This window comes from Scyliorhinus canicula, chromosome 20, assembly GCF_902713615.1.
Source record: "Scyliorhinus canicula chromosome 20, sScyCan1.1, whole genome shotgun sequence".
Taxonomy (NCBI): domain Eukaryota; kingdom Metazoa; phylum Chordata; class Chondrichthyes; order Carcharhiniformes; family Scyliorhinidae; genus Scyliorhinus; species Scyliorhinus canicula.
The window spans coordinates 91,702,954-91,719,981 of NC_052165.1; the positions used below are offsets into that span (position 1 = coordinate 91,702,954).

The 17,028-nt window shown below is 49.3% G+C and overlaps 1 pseudogene; it reads right to left on the bottom strand.

The window, feature by feature from the left end:
• LOC119954800 overlaps positions 1-16,410 on the bottom strand; it is a 23,686-nt pseudogene extending 7,276 nt beyond the window's left edge.
• Positions 16,411-17,028: the final 618 nt, after the last annotated feature.

The window sequence follows — 17,028 nt, forward strand, 5'->3', positions numbered from 1 at the left end:
AGAGGGTCAGTACTGAGGGAGTGCCGCACTGTGAGGGGGTCAGTACTGAGGGAGTGCTGCACTGTGAGGGGGTCAGTACTGAGGGAGTGCCGCACTGTCATAGGGTCAGTACTGAGGGAGTGCCGCACTGTCATAGGGTCAGTACTGAGGGAGTGCTGCACTGTCAGAGGGTCAGTACTGAGGGAGTGGTGCACTGTCAGAGTCAGTACTGAGGGAGTGCTACACTGTCGGAGGATCAGTACTGAGGGAATGCTGCACTTTCAGAGGGTCAGTACTGAGGGAGTTCTGCACTGTCAGAGGGTCAGTACTAAGGGAGTGCCGCGCTGCAGAGGGTTAGTGCTGAGGGAGTGCTGCACTGTCAGAGTGTCAGTACTGAGGGAGTGCTGCATTGTCAGAGGGTCAGTACTGAGGAGGTGCTGCACTCTCGGAAGCTCAGTACAGAGGGTGGTGCAGTCAGAGGGTCAGTACTGAGGGAGAGCACACAGTCAGAGTGTCAGTACTGAGGGAGTGCTGTACTGTCAAAGGGTCAGTACTGAGGGAGTGCCGCACTGTCAGAGGGTCAGTACTGATGGAGTGCCGCACTATCAGAGGTTCAGTACTGAGGAATTGCCGCACAGTCAGAGGGTCAGTACTGAGGGAGTGCCGCAGTGTCAAAGGGTTAGTACTGAGGGAGTACCGCACTGTCAGAGGGTCGGTACTGAGGTAGTGCCGCACTGTCAGAGGGTCAGTACTGAGGGAGTGCTGCACTGTCGGAGGATCAGTACTGAAGGAGTGCTGCACTGTCAGAGGGTCAGTACTGAGGGAGTGCTGCACTGTCAGAAGGTCAGTACTGAGGGAGTGCCGCACTGTCAGAGGGTCAGTACTGAGGGATTACTGCACTTTCAGAGGGTCAGTACTGAGGGAGTGCCGCACTGTCAGAGGGTCAGTACTGAGGGAGTGCCGCACTGTCATAGGGTCAGTACTGAGGGAGTGGTGCACTGTCAGAGGGTCAGTCCTTGAGGGAGTGCTGCACTGTCGGAGGATCAGTACTGAGGGAATGCTGCACTGTCAGAGGGTCAGTACTGAGGGAGCGATGCACTGTCAGAGGCTCAGTACTGAGTGAGTGATGCACTATCAGAGGGTCAGTGCTCAAGGGGTGCTGCACTTTCAGAGTGTCAGTACTGAGGGAGTGCCGCACTGTCAAAGGGTCGGTACTGAGGGAGTGCCGCACTGTCGGAGGATCAGTACTGAGTGAGTGCCGCACTGTCAGAGGGTTAGCACTGAGGAAGTGCCGCACTGTCAGAGGGTCAGTACTGAGGGAGTGCCGCACTGTCAGAGGGTCAGTACTGAGGTTTTGGTGCACTGTCAGAGTGTCAGTACTGAGGGAGTGCTGCACTGTCGGAGGATCAGTACTGAGGGAATGCTGCACTGTCAGAGGGTCAGTCCTGAAGGAGTGCTGCGCTGTCAAAGTGTCAGTACTGAGGGAGTGCTGCACTGTTTGAGGGTCAGCACTGAGGGAGATCCGCACTGTCAGATGGTCAGGACTGAGGTACCTCAAATCTGTGAGAGGGTCAGTACTGATGGTGTTCTGCACTGTCAGAGGGTCAGTACTGAGGGAGTGCTGCACTGTCAGAGGGTCAGTACTGAGGGAGTGCTGCACTGTCAGAGGGTCAGTACTGAGGGAGCGCTGCACTGTCAGAGGGTCAGTACTGAGGGAGCGCCGCACTGTCAGAGGGTTAGTGCTGAGGGAGTGCTGCTCTGTCAGAGTGTCAGTACTGAGGGATTGCTGCATTGTCAGCGGGTCAGTACTGAGGGAGTGCCGCACTGTCAGAGGGTCAGTACTGAGCGAGTGCCGCACTGTCAGAGGGTCAGTACTGAGGGAGCGCTGCACTCTCGGAAGCTCAGTACATGGGTGGTGCAGTCAGAGGGTCAGTACTGAGGGAGAGCACACTGTCAGAGGGTCAGTACTGAGGGAGTGCTGTACTGTCAGAGGTTCAGTACTGAGGAATTGCCGCACAGTCAGAGGGTCAGTACTGAGGGAGTGCCGCACTATCAAAGGGTCAGTACTGGGGGAGTACCGCACTGTCAGAGGGCCGGTACTGAGGGAGTGCCGCACTGTCAGACGGTCAGTACTGAGGGAGTGCTGCACTGTCGGAGGATCAGTACTGAAGGAGTGCTGCACTGTCAGAGGGTCTGTACTGAGTGAGTGCTGCACTGTCAGAAGGTCAGTACTGAGGGAGTGCCGCACTTTCAGAGGGTCAGTACTGAGGGATTACTGCACTTTCAGAGGATCAGTACTGAGGGAGTGCCGCACTGTCATAGGGTCAGTACTGATGGAGTGCCGCACTGTCATAGGGTCAGTACTGAGGGAGTGCTGCACTGTTAGAAGGTCAGTGCTGAGGGGATGCTGCACTGTCAGAGGGTCAGTACTGAGGGAGTGGTGCACTGTCAGTGTCAGTACTGAGGGAGTGCTGCACTGTCGGAGGATCAGTTCTGAGGGAATGCTGCACTGTCAGAGGGTCAGTACTGATGGAATGCTGCACTGTCAGAGGGTCAGTGCTGAGCGAGTGCCGCACTGTCAAAGGGTCAGTACTGAGGGAGTACCGCACTTTCAGAGGGTCGGTACTGAGTGAGTGCCGCACTGTCGGAGGATCAGTACTGAAGGAGTGCTGCACTGTCAGAGAGTCAGTACTGAGGGAGTGCTGCACTGTCAGAAGGTCAGTACTGAGGGAGTGCCGCACTGACAGAGGGTCAGTACTGAGGGAGTGCCGCACTGTCACAGGGTCAGTACTGAGGGATTACTGCACTTTCAGAGGGTCCGTACTGAGGGAGTGCTGCACTGTTAGAAGGTCAGTGCTGAGGGGATGCTGCACTGTCAGAGGGTCAGTACTGATGGAGTGGTGCACTGTCGGAGGATCAGTACTGAGGGAATGCTGCACTGTCAGAGGGTCAGTTCTGAGGGAATGCTGCACTGTCAGAGGGTCAGTCCTGAGGTAGTGCTGCACTGTCAGAGTGTCAGTACTGAGGGAGTGCTGTACTGTCGGAGGATCTGTACTGAGGGAATGCTGCACTGTCAGAGGGTCAGTACTGAGGGAGCGCCGCACTGTCAGAGGGTCAGTACTGTGTGAGTGCCGCACTATCAGAGTGTCAGTACTGAGGGAGTGCCGCACTGTCAGAGGGTCAGTACTGAGGGAGTGCCTCACAGTCAGAGGGTCAGTACTGAGGGAGTGCCGCACTCTCAAAGGGTTAGTACTGAGGGAGTGCTGCACTGTTAGAGGGTCAGTACTGAGTGAGTGCCGCACTGTCAGAGTGTCAGTGCTGAGGGAATGCTGCACTGTCAGAGGGTCAGTACTGAGGAAGTGCCGCACTGTCAGAGGGTCAGTACTGAGGAAGTGCCGCACTGTGAGAGGGTCAATACTGAGGGAGTGCTGCACTGTCAGAGTGTCAGTACTGAGGGAGTGCTGCACTGTCGGAGGATCAGTACTGAGGGAATGCTACACTGTCAGAGGGTCAGTACTGAGGGAGTGCTGCGCTGTCAGAGGGTCAATACTGAGGGAGCGCCGCACTGTCAGAGGGTCAGTACTGAGGGAGTGCTGCACTGTCGGAGGATCAGTACTGAGGGAATGCTGCACTGTCAGAGGGCCAGTACTGAGGGAGTGCTGCGCTATCAGAGAGTCTGTACTGAGGGAGTGCCGCACTGTCAGAGGGTCAGTGCTGAGGGAGTGCTGCACTGTCAGAGGGTTAGTACTTAGGGAGTGCTGCACTGTCAGAGGATCAGTACAGAGGGTGCTGCACTGTCAGAGGATCGGTGTTCCCCATTCCTCTGCTGCCCCTTGTCCCTCTCGGTGGGAGAGGTGGCGGGTTTGGGAGGTGCTGTCGAAGGAGCCTCGGCAAGTGGCTGCAGTGCATCTTGTAGACGGTACACACGGCTGCCGCTGTGCGTCGGTGGGGGAGGGGGCGGGTGTGGAAGGTGGGGGTTAGCGTGTCGATCGAGCGGGAGCTGCTTTGTCCTGGATGGTGTGGAGCTTCTCCAGTGTTGTTGGGAACCGCACCCATCCAGGCAAGTGGAGAGGGTCCCATCACACTCCTGACTTGTGTCCTTGTAGATGATGGCCAGGCTTTGGGGGGAGTCAGGAGGTGAGTTACTCTCCGCAGGATTCCCAGCCTCTGACCTGCTCTGGGAGCCACAATATGTTCAATAAATGTATTTCTAAGGTTTTAAATTTAAAAAAACGCAACAAAACTATATAGGTGATACATTGGCATAAGTGAATCACAGAAAACAGCTCAACCTACATGAATGGAGAGGGGAACAGGTAGAGCAAGAGGATAATGCCAGGCTCGATATCACCATTAGACATAGCGAGACGCCTCTCTGAGCCCTGCCAGAAACAGGGTGAAATGGTGCCCTCCCTCGCACAATGCACATGCCACGAGAATTGAGGCTAACGTTTTCACACCATGTTCGGGCGTGCATCTATTCACATCTCCCTCAACCCCACCATCAGCGAAGGAACAAGCGATACACTGCAACCTCCTCTCCTCGGATTCCAATCCCCCCCCTGTACCCGTGCAGGAACCCGTCACAGATTCTTCGCATCTACCCTCAGCAGAGGTAACAAAAATATGTTAAAAAAATGTCAGATCTGAGGGGAGTTCCATGTCGAACGTCAAGGCTACGGGTCAAATGCTGGCAAATGGGATCAGGTAGGCAGGTCATGTGTCGATGAAGACTCGATGGGCGAAAGGGCCTTATCTCTGATTCTGTGGTGTACAACACGCAACGCAACTTTTGTTTTGTTTTCTCTTTTTATTTCAAACAAAGGCATTGAATAATTTGAGAACCAGTCCATCGTATGGCGCCAATGGTATGACCTGACATGCCATCTTGACTGATATGGAAACTGTAAAGGGACGAGGACGTAACAAACGATTGACTGAAATAAAGGCTGTGCAAGCTCACAATGCTTCATTGCACACAATTAAAATCGAGGGTAAATCCAACAGGCAGCTTGTGTTCCTTCTCAGCTCCGCTTGACGCTCAAGATCAAAGCCATCAGAAATCAGGAGGGGGTGATTATCCACGTGGCCATCAAGTTCTGGAATAGACTTCGGTTTGTCAGCTCCAAGTTGGAAACAACAACAGATGACCTCAACTAAAAAACTCAAAAGTCAGTGTTGTCGGGAATATTCCATCAATAATTCCTCACAGCCTCACGACGAAGTGTCCGAAAGACATCTTCTGCTCAGTCAGCTGATGTTAGAACATAGAACATAGAACGATACAGCGCAGTACAGGCCCTTCGGCCCTCGATGTTGCACCGACATGGAAAAAAAAAAAAACTAAAGGCCATCTAACCTACACTATGCCCTTATCATCCATATGCTTATCCAATAAATTTTTAAATGCCCTCAATGTTGGCGAGTTCACTACTGTTGCAGGTAGGGCATTCCACGGCCTCACCACTCTTTGCGTAAAAAACCCACCTCTGACCTCTGTCCTATATCTATTACCCCTCAATTTAAGGCTATGTCCCCTCGTGCTAGCCACCTCCATCCGCGGGAGAAGGCTCTCGCTGTCCACCCTATCTAACCCTCTGATCATTTTGTATGCCTCTATTAAGTCACCTCTTAACCTTCTTCTCTCTAACGAAAACAACCTCAAGTCCATCAGCCTTTCCTCATAAGATTTTCCATCCATACCAGGCAACATCCTGGTAAATCTCCTCTGCACCCGTTCCAAAGCTTCCACGTCCTTCCTATAATGAGGCGACCAGAACTGTACGCAATACTCCAAATGCGGCCGTACCAGAGTTTGGTACAGCTGCATCATGACCTCATGGCTCCGGAACTCAATCCCTCTACCAATAAAGGCCAACACACCATAGGCCTTCTTCACAACCCTATCAACCTGGGTGGCAACTTTCAGGGATCTATGTACATGGACACCGAGATCCCTCTGCTCATCCACACTACCAAGAATTTTACCATTAGCCAAATATTCCGCATTCCTGTTATTCTTTCCAAAGTGAATCACCTCACACTTCTCCACATTAAACTCCATTTGCCACCTCTCAGCCCAGCTCTGCAGCTTATCTATGTCCCTCTGTAACCTGCAACATCCTTCCGCACTGTCTACAACTCCACCGACTTTAGTGTCGTCTGCAAATTTACTCACCCATCCTTCTGCGCCCTCCTCTAGGTCATTTATAAAAATGACAAACAGCAACGGCCCCAGAACAGATCCTTGTGGTACGCCACTCGTAACTGAACTCCATTCTGAACATTTCCCATCAACTACCACTCTCTGTCTTCTTTCAACTAGCCAATTTCTGATCCACATCTCTAAATCACCCTCAATCCCCAGCCTCCGTATTTTCTGCAATAGCCGACCGTGGGGAACCTTATCAAACGCTTTACTGAAATCCATATACACCACATCAACTGCTCTACCCTCGTCTACCTGTTCAGTCACCTTCTCAAAGAACTCGATAAGGTTTGTGAGGCATGACCTACCCTTCACAAAACCATGCTGACTATCCCTAATCATATTATTCCTATCTAGATGATTATAAATCGTATCTTTTATAATCCTCTCCAAGACTTTACCCACCACAGACGTTAGGCTCACCGGCCTATAGTTACCGGGGTTATCTCTACTCCCCTTCTTGAACAAAGGGACCACATTTGCTATCCTCCAGTCCTCTGGAACTATTCCTGTAGCCAATGATGACCTAAAAATCAAAGCCAAAGGCTCAGCAATCTCTTCCCTGGCTTCCCAGAGAATCCTAGGATAAATCCCATCCGGCCCCGGGGACTTATCTATTTTCACCTTGTCCAGAATTGCCAACACTTCTTCCCTACGCACCTCAATGCCATCTATTCTAATAGCCTGGGTCTCAGCATTCTCCTCCTCAATATTATCTTTTTCTTGAGTGAATACTGACGAAAAGTATTCATTTAGTATCTCGCTTATCTCCTCAGCCTCCACACACAACTTCCCACCACTGTCCTTGACTGGCCCTACTCTTACCCTAGTCATTCTTTTATTCCTGACATACCTATAGAAAGCTTTTGGGTTTTCCTTGATCCTACCTGCCAAAGACTTCTCATGTCCCCTCCTTGCTCGTCTCAGCTCTCTCTTTAGATCCTTCCTCGCTTCCTTGTAACTATCAAGCGCCCCAACTGAAACTTCACGCCTCATCTTCACATAGGCCTCCTTCTTCCTCTTAACAAGAGATTCCACTTCTTTGGTAAACCACGGTTCCCTCGCTCGACCCCTTCCTCCCTGCCTGACTGGTACGTACTTATCAAGAACATGCAATAGTTGTTCCTTGAACAAGCTCCACATATCCACTGTGCCCAACCCTTGCAGCCAACTTCTCCAACCAACACATCCTAAGTCATGTCTAATGGCATCATAATTGCCCTTCCCCCAGCTATAACTCTTGCTCTGCGGGGTATACTTATCCCTTTCCATCGCTAACGTAAAGGTCACCGAATTGTGGTCACTGTCTCCAAAGTGTTCACCTACCTCCAGATCTAACACCTGGCCTGGTTCATTACCCAAAACCAAATCCAAAGTGGCCTCACCTCTTGTTGGCCTGTCAACATATTGTGTCAGAAAACCCTCCTGCACACATTGTACTTGATGAAAATACCTGAAACGCCGTAGCTGACTGCTGCATAGTTTATCACACGTTCTGTGGTTAGTGCAAGATGGTTAGAACATGCGCGATCCAGTTTAAACGGCATGCGATCTATTGCAATATGTTCCATTCCATCCAGCGGATTGATAAGCCCTGGCATCGGTTCCCCAAATGAGTAATAATCTATTCGGTGTATACCTCATGACTAATAAGAGCTGCCATATTGGATTGGATTGGATTTGTTTATTGTCACGTGTACCGAGGTACAGTGAAAAGTATTTTTCTGCAAGCAGCTCAACAGATCATTGAGTACATGGGAAGAAAAGGGAATAAAAGAAAATACATAATAGGGCAACACAAGGTACACAATGTAACTACATAACACCGGTATCGGGTAAAGCATACAGGGTGTAGTGTTAATCAGGTCAGTCCATAAGAGGGTCATTTAGGGTAACAGTGGGGAAGAAGCTGTTTTTGAGTCTGTTCGTGCGTGTTCTCAGACTTCTGTATCTCCTGCCCAATGGAAGAAGCTGGAAGAGTGTGTAAGCCGGGTGGGAGGGATCCTTGATTATGCTGCCCGCTTTCCCCAGGCAGCGGGAGGTGTAGATGGACTCAGTGGATGGGAGACAGGTTTGTGTGATGGACTGGGCTGTGTTCACGACTCTCTGAAGTTTCTTGCGGTCCTGGGCCGAGCAGTTGCCATACCAGGCTGTGATCCAGCCAGATAGGATGCTTTCTATGGGGCATCTGTAAAAGTTGATTAGGGTTAATGTGGACATGCCAAATTTTGTTAGTTTCCTGAGGAAGTATAGACGCTGTTGTGCTTTCTTGTGGTAGCGTCAACGTGGGTGTTCTGGGACAGATTTTTGGAGATGTGCACCCCTAGGAATTTGAAACTGCTAACCATCTCCACCTTGGCCCCGTTGATGCTGACAGGGGTGTGTACAGTACTTTGCTTCCTGAAGTCGATGACCAGCTCTTTAGTTTTGCTGGCATTGAGGGAGAGATTGTTGTCGTTACACCACTCCACTAGGTTCTCTATCTCACTCCTGTATTCGGGCTCGTCGTTATTCGAGATCCGGCCCACTATGGTCGTATCATCAGCAAACTTGTAGATGGAGTTGGAACCAAGTTTTACCACGCAGTCGTGTGTGTACAGGGAGTAGAGTAGGGGGCTAAGTACGCAGCCTTGCGGGGCCCCGGTATTGAGGACTATTATGGAGGAGGTGTTGGTGTTCATTCTTACTGATTGTGGTCTGTTGGTCAGAAAATCGAGGATCCAGTTGCAGAGTGGGGAGCCAAGTCTTAGGTATTGGAGCTTTGATATGAGCTTGGCTGGGATTATGGTGTTGAAGGCGGAGCTGTAGTCAATAAATAGGAGTCTGATATAGCAGTCCTTGTTGTCGAGATGCTCTCGGGATGAATGTAGGGCCAGGGAAATAGCGTCTGATGTGGACCGGTTGCGACGGTATGCGAATTGCCGTGGATCAAGGCGTTCCGGGAGTATGGAGGTGATGCGCTTCATGACCAACCTGTCGAAGCACTTCATTACGACTGAAGTCAGGGCCACCGGGCGGTAGTCATTGAGGCACGTTGCCTGGTTCTTCTTTGGCACCGGTATGATGGTGGTCTTCTTGAAGCAGGTGGGGACCTCGGAGTGGAGTAGGGACAGGTTAAAGATGTCTGTGAATACCTCTGCCAGCTGGTCCGCGCAGGCTCTGAGTGCACGACCAGGGATCCCGTCCGGGCCCATCGCCTTCCGAGGTTTCACTTTCAGGAAGGCAAACCTGACTTCGGAAGCTGTGATTGTGGGCATGGGTGAGTTATGGGCTTAGGTGCATGGCCTTGAGGGTGAAGGATTGCCTTTTCCACAGTTATGTGAAAATTTCCTGCTCCCTTGTTGACTCACAAATGCCCATATATCCTGCAGGCCTCATGTAGATCGGATAATCTGCCTGGGCGGCAATGCAGTAGGGGAGTCTTTCTAAGCTCCTTTGAATAAAAGATCTTGAAGAGAATGTTCCACTTGCATTTCCCTGTGATGAGTTCTTTGCCACATTCTTTCACGTGGAGATAATTCAAAAGTGGGAGGAAGAGTTGGGGGAGGGCATGGAGGAGGGGCTGTGGTGTGAGGTGCTCCGGAGGGTGAATGCTTCATCTTTGTGTGTGAAGTTGGGGCTGATCCAGTTGAAGGTGCTGTATATGGTGCACCTCAGAGGATTAGGTACGTTTTGGTGCAGCCATTTGGGCGCGGCCGTTGTGGCGCGGCCGTTTTGGCGCCAGCCATTTTGGCGCCGGACGTTTTGGCCATAATAACATTTCTTTATTTGTAAATTAGCCTCAGTTGAGTTGGCTGCTGGTGCGGGTCCGCTGTCACAAGTGTTTCGTTCTATCACCATCTTTTTATATATTTTTTAACTAAACCAATTCGCATACCCATATGATGGCTGAGGAAGTATCAACGAAACGTGGTAAAGAAAAATTTGTTCATAACGGATTCCTTTACGTCTTTGACAAAACAAGCAAAGGTGACAGCAAAGTGAAATTTTGGCGTTGTGAGCAAAAAAACCGGTGCAAAGCACGTCTCCATACTAAAGCTGCAAACGTGGTGAGGCAGCTGAACAGCCATTCGCATGATGCTTCTGCTGCACAAGTAGAGGTTACACTCGTGAAAACTAAAATAAAAAAGAGAGCACAGGAAACCCTTGAGGCACCGACTGTAGTTGTTAATGAATGTTTGACAGACATATCCCAAGCGAGTCTACCAGCCATTCCTAGTATATCTGCTTTGAGGAGAATGATAAGCAGAAAGCATAATTATGTATTGAACGCCCCCACCAATCCAAGTGATTTACAACAATTGATTGTGCCAGAATGCTACAGGATATATGTCCCTCAACCAGGAGTGGAAGACATTTTTTTACTTTGTGATAGCAGACCAGGTCACGACCGGATATTAATCTTCGGAAGACAGAGCTGGCTACAGCACTTATTGACATCTGATATGTGGTTTGCAGATGGCACATTCAATATTGCTCCCAGCCTCTTTTCTCAGATTTATGTAATTGTGGTAAAAAAACACGGAGGAGTTACTCCTACGGTTTATGCTCTTTTGCCCAACAAGCAACGCACCACACATGCGAGAATGTTCGCATTATTGAAAGAAATCGAACCCAACTTGAAACCCAGTTCAATCGTCTGTGATTATGAACAAGCTGCGCACAGTGCTATGAAAGACATATTCCCTGATGTTCAAATAAAAGGATGTTTTTTTCATTTAGCTCAAAATATGCAAAAACATCTAGCTTGTATGAGGTTCCGTAGTTTGTATAACACTGATCCAGATTTCGCGTTATAAGCTAAAATGATTATTGCCATTGACTTTGTACCTTTGAACAAAATCGATGAATATCTGGATGCTTTAGCGACCCAACTGCCGCAAGAACTTCAAGATTTACTCAACTGGTTTGAAGATACATATGTTGGTCGTCTGAACAGACGAGGAAATGGTAGACGAACACCTTTATTTTGCCCTGAGATTTGGAACCTTTATCAGAGAACATTAAACGGGGAAGACCGCACAAACAATAATGCGGAGGCAGCCCACCGTCGATTGAAATACGAACTTGGCATGCATCATCCCACCATATGGAAACTAATTGATGGCCTGCATAAAGTACAGAAAGGTAGAGATGCATATTATGAAAGGTTACTAGCCGGCCATGAACTGCCACAAAAACTAAAAAAGTATAGAAATGCAGATAAAAGAATACATGAAACTGTTCTTAAATTTGAAAACATGGATGCTATCGAGTACTTGAGGAGCCTTGCTCATAATTACCAAATTAACTAAACTAAATGAACTAATTTAAGGTTTTTAACTAAATGAACTAATTTAAGGTTTTTAATTTACAATAAAGTTAGTTTAAAAACTTTTTAAACCTCATCTTTTAATTTACAGTTTTAAGCTTGCTTTTAAGTCCTTCCTTCGAATGATACTGAATCTTGCAACAATTTACTTGCAACAATTTACTAGCCACAAAAACTAAAAAAAATTCTGTCGTCTGCGCCCAAATGGCCGCGCCAAATTGGCTGCGCCCAATTGTCCCATGGTGCCCAAACGGCTGCGTCCAAACGGCCGCGCCCAATTGTCCCATGGCGCCCAAACGGCTGCGTCCAAACGGCCGCGCCAAAACGTCCGCGCCCAATTGTCCCATACCGACCTCAGAAGGGCGAGTTAAGCCGACTTTTTGAGGGGGTGGAGGATGTTTGTGAACGCTGTGGGAGGGAGAGTGGGTGGTGGTCCCTGCAAATCACGTATACATGTTTTGATCCTGCCCTAAGCTGGATGGGCATTGGAGGGAAGCCTTTAGGGGAATCTCAAGCGTGCTGGAAGGAGGTTTTTAGGGTAATCTCTAAAGTGGGCCCCCAGGAGGCCATATTCAGGCTGTCGGGCCACCAGGGTTGGAAACGTGTGCGGAGGCAGATGTAGCCTTCACCTCGTTGATCGCCCGAAGGCGGATATTGATGGGTTGGAGAGCAACCTCTCCACCCTGTGCCCTGGCATGGCGAGGGGGACCTGTTGGAATTCTTGACTCTTGAGAAGGTTAAGTGTGAACTGAGGGGAAGGGTGGAGGGGTTCTACAAATCATGGGCGTTATTCATTGTGCACTTTCAAGAACTGGATAACATCGAACATTAGTTGTGGGGGGGGTGGGTGGGAGGGTTGGGGGGAGGGGGTGATGGGTGTTAATGGTGACAATAGGTGATTCCTGATTCCTTTTTGTCATTTGTTTGTGTGAACACGCCGGGCTCATGTTTGGGGGTTTGGGGGGAGGATGGGATTGTTGTTATTGATATGGGGATTAACATATTTGTTACTGATTATTGTTTATTGTTGGTGGGTGTAAATTTGGGAGAAAATGTGAAAAAGGTGGGGGGGGGTGGGGTGGGGGGTGTGGGGGGGGGTGGGTGGATGGGGGTGTGGGGGGGGTGGGGTGGGGGGGTGGGGGGTGGGATGGGGGGGGTGGGGGGGTGGGGTGGGTGGGGGGGGTGGGGGGGAGGTGGGGGTGGGGGGGTGGGGGGGGTGGTTGTTGGGTTACGGGTATAGGGTGGATACGTGGGTTTGAGTAGGGTGATCATTGCTCGGCACAACATCGAGGGCCGAAGGGCCTGTTCTGTGCTGTACTGTTCTATTAGGCGAGGAGGTTTGGAATGTATAAATTAATGAGATGTTTTAATTGATGTTTGGATTCAAAAATGTTGGGAGCTGTTTGAGGTTGGGTGGGAAGAGTGGATTATTGGCTAGCGGATTGTCATTGTACCTGTTACTACTGTTCATTATTGGTGTAGTGAAAATGTGAAAAACGAGGAGAATAAAAATATTGATTAAAAAAATAGTTGGTCGATATTTCAATCCTTCTGAAGCTGGCTCTGGGGCATCTGCACCAATATAATGACATTTCATTGAAGCTGCGATATATAAATTCATTCGCAGTTTGCCGGCAAAATCTTTGTCTACTTCATAATCACACTTCATCCATGTGTCATAGCACACAAAAAGTTCCACAGTGGGCAACAGAGCCAAGGTGGTGAAGGCAATTATGGAAACCATTCCTCCACTCGTGGAAGTTTCAAGATAACTCCTGTGGTGATATGCATCACTGTAAATACACAAGGGGTCAATGTAGATACACTAGGACTAAATAAGCACCAGAGGGAGCACCAGAGACATCATGACATGGAGACATTCAACCAATAGGTCAGTAAGATAGGACACGGCCAATGGGCAGTCAAGATACACACAGAGGTGACGCTACCACAAGGGGGCTACCCATATAAAAGGACAGGGCACACATGCTCTTTCTCTTTCCATAGGCGACATTCAGAGAGACAAGGGCAGATCAGGAACATCACACCTACCGCATGGCTTAGAGGAGACTGGTTAGTTAGATTGAGTTACTATAGTTAGATTAACAGGAGAGTCGAACCCAAGTAGGAGAATTGTTAACTGTTCAATAAAAGCTATCTCCAAGTCTGAACCTTTGTCAGAGTGCACATCAAGGAAGCAGCTTGTGCTACATGAAGAAGCATAACACAAGAACTCCCAGGAACCTTTGGGAAGCCATCAAGCTCCTTAACTAAATACAACTAAACACACACTCCCCTCTGCATCAATGGCTCCGAATTGGAGATGGTCGATAGCTTTAAGTTCCTGGGGGTCACCATCACCAACAGTCTGTCCTGGTCCAATCACATTGATGCAACAGTCAAGAAAGCCCAACAACATCTCTACTTCCCATGGAAGCTAAAGAAAGTAGGCATTTCTGTATCGACTCCCACAAACTTCTACAGATGTGCGACAGAGAGCATCCTATCCGGCTGCATCACAGCTCGGTATGGCAACTGCTCGGCCCAACATCGCAAGAAACTGCAGAGTGTGGTGAACTCAGCCCAACGCATCACACAAGCTTGCCACCCCCACATTGATTCTGTCTACACCTCCCGCTGCCTCAGGAAGGCAGACAGCATTATCAGAGACCCCTCCCACCCAGGCTTTGCCCTCTCCCAGACCCTTTCATCAGGCAGAAGGTACAGAAGTCTGAAGACCCACACAGCCAGACATAGGAACAGCTTCTTCCCCACAGCTACAGGACTCCTCAACGACCCCCCCCTCGGACTGATCTGTTCCCTGTAAGAACACTATTCACGATGCCCTATGCTGCTCTTGCTCATGTATTTGCTGTTTGGCCCCTTGTTCCGCACTGTAACCAATCACCGTTTGTCAATGTAACATTTGTCAATGTTCTCTGTTGATTATTCTTTTATCTACTATGTACGTACTGTGTACGTTCCCTTGACCGCAGAAAAATACTTTTCACTGTACTTCGGTACATGTGAAAATAAATCAAATCAAATCAAATCAATGCTTTCTTCTTATTTAATCGCCTCATCTTCAAATTCAGGCGCCTTCTCTTTCAGCTTCATAAATTGAACCTCTTCAGCCGCCGTCGGTGGGCGGTACATCCCCGTCTCTCAGCCTCGGGAGAGAGAGAGAGCACCGATCACCCCCTGACATCTCCAGACAAAGCAACTTAACCCACGTCTTGGGACCAGCACAGAATCAACATGCTTCCGTACATTTGCAGAGAGAGTTGAAGAGGCCTTCCTGTGTATTTGCTTTGTTCCCATTTATTTTGTTTTATTTGTTTGCTCCACGGACCCACAAGTGGAATGGGCTTTTGAGCGGTGCATTCAAGCTGAGGCAGCCTTCTCGTCAGGATACTGTGTTCCCAGGTTTTATGTTTGGAGACGGGAAACAGACTCATCAACGATGAGTGAATCTCAGGAGCCCGTTGCGGAGGCAGTCAGTCCGGCTGGCCGGCTGGAAACCTGTGGATTGGCCAGGAACAGTGTGCTGCCTGGCAACGGTCAGTGAGTAGTTCCTGCAGGATGCTTTCTGAGAGAGCTGGGCAGAAGTGATTGGACCCTGAACGAAGAAGGAACTCTTTCTCGCTCTCTCTCTCTACACAGCAGCACATAGACACACACACACATAGAAGGGAAAGGGTGATTGAGAGATAAAGAATATATTAATTTTTAAAAAGGTGAAAAGATCTTCAGTGCGCCAGAACGGCTCCCAGTTAATATCTTTCAGGAGTTCAAACTTTTGTTCAGAAACTTCTTCCTTAATCTGGAGGCCGTAAAAGAGCCCATGATAGTCTCTCAAATTAGGACGGAGGTGAAGAACAATTTCTTCACCCAGAGAGTGGAATAAAAAAGGGACTGCTTTATTGGTCGAAAATAATAATAACAATAATAATCGCTTATTGTCACAAGTAGGCTTCAACGAAGTTACTGTGAAAAGCCCCTAGTCGCCACATTCCGGCGCCTGTTCGGAGAGGCCGGTACGGGTATTGAACTCGTGCTGCTGGCCTTGTTCTGCATTACAAGCCAGCTGTTTAGCCCACTGTGCTAAATCAGCCTCAGCGAGTGTCTGGCACGTCATTCCTATATAGTTAAAATGATCTACAGAGAGAGTAGACAGTCTAATCTCAACCCTAACCCAATCCTAACCCAAACCCTAACCCTGACCCTATCCCTAACCTTAACCCTGAAACCTAACCTTAACCCTAACCCTAACCCTAACCCTAAACTTAACCCTAACCCTTAAGACAATAACCTTAGCCCTAACCCACACCCTAACATTAACCCTAACCCTAACACTAACCCTAACCTTAACCCTAACCTTAATCCTAACCATAACCTTAACCCTAACGCTAACCCTAACCCTAAACTTAACCCTAACCCTAACCCTTAAGACAATAACCTTAACCCTAACCCACACCCTAACATTAACCCTAACACTACCCCTAACCCTAACCCTAACGCTAACCCTAACGCTAATCCCAATCCTAACCCTAACACAAACCCAATCCTAACCCGAACCCCAATCCTAACCCTAATCCCAACCCTAACCCCAATCCTAACCCTAATCCCAATCCTAGCCCTAATCCCAATCCCAGCCCTAACACAAATCCAATCCTAAAACAAACCCAATCCTAACCCTAATCCCAATCCTAACCACCCCCTTACCCCTGGTACAACCCGGACAATATTCCCTGAAGCATCAGACCAGACCGGGATTTAAGACAGCATTCTGGTCACTTTGCCCAAACGGCAGCAAACATCCAGCAGCGGCCACACTCTCCGCCATCACAGAAGGGATACCGAGAACAATCCCTCTCTTCAATGGACCAACCACAGATGAACCAGCCTCCATTCAGTGTATGCCATTCCTCCCATTCTAAAAGCTCTAAAGAGAAAAAAGGAGGCCCAGAGGAATAAATAACAAACCCTGTGGTCAGGAGAAACCCAGTGACTCCGCAGGATGCATACTCTGCCCGGGGCCATCGAACGAGATCCACGTGGATTGTTAAATTTAAAACAACGGAAAGAAAATAAAAATAAAAAGTAGGTGCGGATTCGCTCGAACCTCGTAACACCAATCGCCGGTCCTTTACTGTCAATGGGTCAAGATTCTGCAACGGCGGACTTCCGGTGGCGGCAATGCGGAGCTAAGCCGCACATTCGGCAGCTCCCGCTGAAAACGGACTTTGGGGCTCTTTTCAGGGCCCCCAACGGAGCTGTGGCGGCAAATCCCGATGTGGGAAGAGGACAGGAGTCGACCCCTACGGTCCTATGGTCCGGACCAGGAGTGGGGTAAGGAGAAAACCGGAGAAAGCACCCCTGAAAAAGCGGGGGAAGGAAGACAAAATGGCGGCCGGCGGAGGCCTTGAGGAGCTGAGGCAGTGGGCCCAGGAGCAGCAGGCGACTCTGCTGCGCTGCTTCCAGGAGCTTAAGTTGGAGCTGCTGGAGTCGCTGAAGGTAACCAACAGGG